Source organism: Sarcophilus harrisii, chromosome 2, assembly GCF_902635505.1.
Source record: "Sarcophilus harrisii chromosome 2, mSarHar1.11, whole genome shotgun sequence".
Lineage (NCBI taxonomy): Eukaryota > Metazoa > Chordata > Mammalia > Dasyuromorphia > Dasyuridae > Sarcophilus > Sarcophilus harrisii.
In genome coordinates, this window is record NC_045427.1 from 222,091,128 (window position 1) to 222,097,981 (window position 6,854).

The 6,854-nt window shown below is 32.6% G+C and overlaps 1 non-coding gene across 1 annotated transcript; it reads left to right on the forward strand.

Moving 5' to 3' along the window:
• Positions 1-1,311: 1,311 nt before the first annotated feature.
• Positions 1,312-1,414, forward strand: LOC111718901. The gene has a single exon (XR_002769281.1). It is a non-coding gene; the product is annotated as a U6 spliceosomal RNA (small nuclear RNA).
• Positions 1,415-6,854: the final 5,440 nt, after the last annotated feature.

Below are 6,854 nucleotides of genomic sequence, written 5' to 3' on the forward strand. Positions count from 1 at the left end.
ATCAGTCTACTATTTTGTGTGTTCACTGCACTCCATGGTTTTTTATGACAACGAATTTGTACATCCATTGCTGGTTTCTATCAGAACTTTTTTTTTATAGCCGAGACTATAGCTATGTGTTCAGCTTCCTTTAGTCTATCTTTCAGCTGAGAGACATACTGATTCTGAGTATTTCTACTACATTAACATCTTCTGAAATTCCAAAGTGTAAGTCAACTTGTGTGATTCTCACCCCAAAATCAATGGGTATGAAGTAAAGCCTATAATGTCATTCCTGGTAGCATCGTATAGAGGAATTGGAAATGCCACATGTTGACTCCACTGAGATTTTTGTTCAGGTCTGATGATTCTTAGCATATTCATCAGTTTTCAGTTGAAATGTTCAGGTTTTAGGTCTCTCTGTGGGTAGTGAGGTATAGTTCTAGATTTCTTAGTTCCTGCCAAAACTAGTATCTCCTTAGGTAGTTTGCTTTCAAAATCTTTACCTTGGTTTGAGAGGATACAAACAAGAAAGGAATACATTGATCAATATTTCTCCTATAACACCTTAGCAGATTTAATAGCTGTTAGACACACATATGCAAGTAACATAATATAATAAGACTAAATAAACAAGCAATAGAATATAGCTTATGATATTTTAATGAGTTTTTTTAAAAATAACTTATGTTCTTATTATCTCTTTCCAGAGGGGAAAAAAAAGTCAATACACATCAGCTCCAAAGGCTTGCTAATACTTATACTTTGCAGAAGTGGTACTGAACAATTGAGGGCTTCAGACTAATTTCTCCCTAGCTAGTCCAACAGTATTATCAGTTTTCCCTTACATTCTTTCAAAGGCAATGAGGTTACCACATGTACCAAAACATCCAAATGGTTCATCACTCCAATTACCTTTTCCATAAGTCAGTGAAAAGTGTCAGGTACTCTTGAGATGCCTTGAGGTGAAGTATATGCTCAAACTGATTAAAAAAGAAAAACAGCTAGGCAAATAAAAGCAAGCCATTTTTCTCTTTGTCTTCTGCATTGAGGATCTAGTAGTATCCATTACATAAATACAACGTTGAAAAGCACTGGCTGCCTAGCCTTGGGATTGAATGTTGTTTCATTTTAGTCCTCCTGTTCAAAATCCAATAGTCCCTAGGCATCCAGATCTTTACAGTCTTTTTCTGTAAAATGACTAAGCAATACATACAGATTGCTATATTCTATAATGATACTCCTAACCAGCATTTATTTGAAATGCTTTCCAAGATCTTCCACTGCAGAGAGGGAAATTTTCCATGATAGCTCTTGGAAAAGGTGGAAGTTGTGCTTCCTTTGCATCACATATGCTAAAATTGGAATGATACCAAGATTAGTATGGCCCTTGTGCAAGAATAAAATGCAAATTCATAAAACAATACATATTTTTAAAAAGCCAAAGAGGAGAAGAATACCTTAAAAAGCAAAATTGGATAAATGGGAAAGGAGGTAGGTACAAAAGCTCACTGAGGAAAATAATTCTTTAAAAATTAGAATTGAGAAAGTAGAAACTAATGAATTTATGAGAAATCAAGATACAATAAAGCAAAATCAAAAAGAGAAAAAAACCCAGAAAAATGTGAAATATCTCATCGGAATAACATATGACCTGGAAATATAGATTCAAAAGAGATATTTGAAAATTATTGTTCTATCTGAAAATCATGATCCAAAAAAGACCGTGGGCATCATCTTTTTGTAGTTGCATTGGTATGATTCTGAATAAATAAGTTGATTTGGGTACTATTGACATTTTATTATATTTCTTTACCTATTATAAGTAATATTTCTCCTATTAGGTTCATCATTATTACTGATCTTTGCAAACAAATTCAAGGTATTTCATACTAAAAGAGAAATAAATAACGGATAACTTTGTAAAAAATTTCTCTGATAAAAGTCTCATATCCAAGATATATGAGATTGATTTACATTTATAATAGATAATTGATTAAAATTTATTCATAGTTAAATTCACATTGTCCTGGATGTATCTCACTGGACAAATTCCCAAATATTTTATACCTTTCATAGATATTTTGAGTGAAATTTCACTTTATAGCTCTATCTTCTGGGTTTTATTAGTAATATATAGAAATATTGATGATTTATGTAGATTTATTTTATATCCTGCAACTTTTCTCTGTTTATCAATTATTTCAATTAATTTTTGATTAATTCTTTAATATTTTCCAAATAAATCATAGCAAGTGCAAAATATAACAATTTCATTTCCTTTTTACTACTTCTTAGTCCCTCAATTTCTCTTTTTTACCTTTTTCTACAGACAGTATTTTGGATACTATATTGAATAGTATCAGTAATAATGGTGATTTTTCCTTTAACCCAGATCTTAATGGACTTTAAATTTTCTACAATACACATAATGTTTTAGATAAGCATTATTATCTTAAGAAAAGATCAATTTATTCCCAAGTTTTATAGTATTTTTAATAGGAATGCATGTTGTCTTTTATCAAAAGCTTTTTTTAAGCAATATTGATATAAACCTGTTTCATTATTTGTATTATTTGCATGATTCATTATAGTCATCATCTTCCTTAGTTAAACTTTGAATTTCTGGTATAAATCCAACTTATTTATAGTATACAATCTTTAAAATGTGCTGTTAAAGTATATGTAAAGGGCTATAAAATAGTGCATACCCTTTGATCCACCAGTGTCTTTACTGGGTCTGTATCCCAAAGAAATCATAAAAAAGGGGAAAGGATCTACATATGCAAAGATATTTATAGCAGCCCTTTTTGTAATGACAAGGAACTGGAAACTGAGTGGATGACTATCTGTTTGAGAATAGCTGAATAATTTATGGTGTATGAATGTAATGGAATATTATTGTTCTATAAGAAATGATAAGCAGGCTGATTTCAGAAAAACCTGGAAAGACTTACAGATCTGATGCTAAATGAAATGAGCAGAACCAAAAAAACATTCTATATAGCAACAAGATTATGTCATGATTAACTGTGATGGTCCTGTGTTGGCTCTTTTCAACACTGAGGTGATTCAAAGCAATTCTAATAGGCTTGTGATGAAAAGAGCTATCCACATCCAGAGAGAGAACTACAGAAACTGAATATGGATCAAAGCATAGTAATTTACCTTTTGCTCAGATTTTTTTTTCTTTTTCATTTCCCCCCTCTTTACCTGATTTTTCTTGTGCCTGATGAATATAGAATTATTTTTAGAAATAGTGCACATGTTTAACCTATATCAGAAGGAGAGAAAGAGGGAAAAATTGGAACACAAGGTTTGCAAAGATGAATGTTGAAAACTGTCTTTTCATGTTTTAGGAAAAATAAAACACAATTATAAAAATGATTATTATAATAAATGAAAAAATTAATTTGAAAGTGTTTAACAAAATAAATAAAGCTGCAATACAACATAAAAATAAATGTGCTATTATAGCTTATTTGTTAATATTTTATTTAAAAGTTTTACATCAATGTTCTGCTGGTTTATAATTTTCCCCTCTTTTTTGTTTTCCCTAGTTTAGGCAGCAGAACCATATTTGTATCAAAGAAAGAGATTAAAAAGAGTGTCTGCTTTTCCTATTATTGAAAATAGTTCATGTAATATTGAAATGAACAGTTTCAAGTGTCTAATAGAATTTACTTGTAAATCCAATTGGTCCTGGAACTTTTTCCTTTGGGAACTCATTTTGGGAACTCAGTTTGTTTAATATCACTGCTGCTTGGCTGTTTAAATTGTCTTTTTTTTTTCTTTTGTCAATCTGTATGTTTCTTTTTTATTATTTATTTCCTTTAAATTATAAAATTTGTTGGCATATTATTATGCAAAGTCATTTCCAATGATTCCTTGATTTCTTCTTCAATTGTTGTGGATTCTCCTTTTTCATTTTTGATACTAAAAATTTGATTTTCCTAGCTGTTTTTTTTTCAAATATCACCTAGTCTTATTTTTTAAAAATCCATTCTTCTGATACTATTCTCTTCTATCTTCCTGTAAGCTTTCACAATCAGACTAAATGAATGGTTAAAATGTTCAGATATTGAGCTCCAACTTGATGCTTACAATATACTACTAGTGTTTTGAATAAGCCAGAGTTGATATCAACCAATGATGATGCTCCAGAGTTGTTCTCTGGGCTTGGACACATCAGAGCCAGAATACTGTCTTGTTGACATTATCAACTTCTATCAAACTTTGGACTTGCTTTGGTGTGGCACAAATGTATAGATAGTCTTTTGTCACTTATTTCATTGAGTTGTAATTCTATCAGTGACAGCAAAAGAATATTTTTCAAATGTCTGAGCTCTTATTTTTCTACTGTTTTCTTTACAAAGAATATTAATCTTTAGACTGAAAAGAATAGGAAAAAAGTGGTTAATAGAAAGGTCATACCCAAGATAAACGGGGAGAGAGTAAAGAGTGCCTGGTTTCCTTTTGATGAATTCAAATCACCAGGCCAAGATAAACTATATCCTGGGGTACTGAAAAGAACTGGCGAATGGGATTGCTGAGTCATTCATTGTTAGTGATATCTGAAAGATTATGGAGAATGAGAAAGGTCCCACAAGACTGAAGAACACATTTTAAAAGAGGAGACTAGAGAATCTGTGAGCTATAGATCAATGAGTTTGATTTCTGTCAAAATTCTAGAATCTACAATTAAAAGCAGCTACATGGAAATACTAGTGGATAATGTTGGACTTGGCATCAGATAGGCATGAGTTCAAATTCTGACTCAAACACCTAATAGTTGTGTGATGTTAGGCTAATCACTTAACCCCTCTCAGCCTCATTTTCTTTATTTATAAAACAAGGATAATAATAATTTGCAGAAATGTTATGAAGTTATAATGATGTAACATATATAAAGCATTTTACAAACCTTACAACAGAAATGCTGCCTCTTATTAAGGAGATTGTTAATGGATATCTGAAAAGGAAGTGACCACAAAGAACCAATGTAGCTTCTTCAAGAGCATCATGCCAACACTATCTTTATTTCCTTTTTTTTCACAGGCTTATTCAACTGATAAAGGTGGGAACTATTCTATATATTCTATAGTTGATAGCATTTGACAAAGTCCCTCATGTTATTCTTATGAATAAGATGGAGAAATGTAGTCCAGAAGATGCTACAATAAGATGAATTTGGAGCTAGTTGAATGATTAAACCCAAAGAGTGGTTTTTAATGGTTCAATGGCACTTTGGAAAGGGTGTAGGACATTGTAGAATGCCTTGGGTATTAGTGCTTAACCTTACATAGTTTAACTTTTCTGCTAAGATAATAATATAGGTAGCAGACTAATAATTTACAGGTGATACATAGTCCTGAAGCATAGATGATATACTGGATGAGATTCAGGAACCAAAAAGATCTCAATAAATCAGGACATTAAACCAAATCTAATCAGAGGAAATTTGATAGGGATAGATTTAAAATCTTACAGTTAAGATTTTAAAATTAACTTTTGCTGGACATGAGGTACAATTCAGAACTGTCAAATTCAAGTGATCCACCAGCCTTAGCCTCTGCAGCAACAGAGACCATAGTGATTGAAACTGCTAGACACCAGTACTACAGAAAAGAACCTGATCATAGAGATGAAATAGAGGTAGGGACCACAAATGGCAATCTAGATAGCCATGACTGCCAACTATTATTATATGAATTGAATTAGGTTGATGAGCTGAAAAGGGAAGATTGATTTCCAGTGATCACCTATCTGCTTTTTCTTTTCACATCTGAGTTCCTGAGATAGGATGCAGGTCACACAAACTTTTCTTTACTTTCCATGTACTATAGATATGGATAGTGTAGGAATTTCCTCCCAACTCCCCAAAGACCTAGAAGGAGGCTGATAAGATGGTTGGATGTAGATAACTTGGTTCCATATAGGAATGTATGGTTTATTGGCTTTCCATTTCAATATATTCAATAAATCATAGGGCCATAGTACATTAGGAACCTGAATCTTGTGGATATAGAGAGAGTTGCAACCTGAGAGCTGAGAATCCAGTTCATATAGAAAGGGTTCAGAATTTTGTATAGATTGTAGGTTCCATATTTTTTTATGTGTTCCTTATTTTCTAGCTCAATTCCAAACCCAATCAGGCATATGGAAGTCACAGGCTTGATGGTGAGCAGTTAGGTGTCTTCAGGCTAAGTACTCTATTGGCAGTTAAAAATATCATAGCCTTAATTCCAATAGACTTGGAATAGAAAATGCCATCTGCATCCAGAGAGAGAGCTATGGAGACAGAATATGGATCAAAACATAGTACTTTCACTTTTTGTTTGTTTGGTTCTTGTGGGTTCTTGTGGGTTTTTCCCTTTTTATTTGATTTTTCTTGCACAGCATGACAAATAGGGAAATATGTTTAAAAGAACTGCGTGTATTTAACCTGTCTTGGCTTGAGGGGGAGGAAAGGGAGGGATTGAGAAAAATTTGGAACCCAAAATCTTATAAAAATGAATGCTGAAAACTGATAAAGGAAAGAAAGGAAAGCGAGAAAGAAAGAAAGAAAAGAAAGGAAAGGAAGAAAGAAAGGAAAGGAAGGAAGGAAGGAAGGAAGGAAGGAAGGAAGGAAGGAAGGAAGGAAGGAAGAAAGAAAGAAAGAAAGAAAGAAAGAAAGAAAGAAAGAAAGAAAGAAAGAAAGAAAGAAAGAAAGAAAGAAAGAAAGAAAGAAAGAAAGAAAGAAAGAAAGAAAGAAAGAAAGAAAGAAAGAAAGAAAGAAAGGAGGGAGGGAAGAAGGAAGGAAGGAAGGAAGGAAGGAAGGAAGGAAGGAAGGAAGGAAGGAAGGAAGGAAGGAAGGAAGGGGGGAGGGAGGGAGG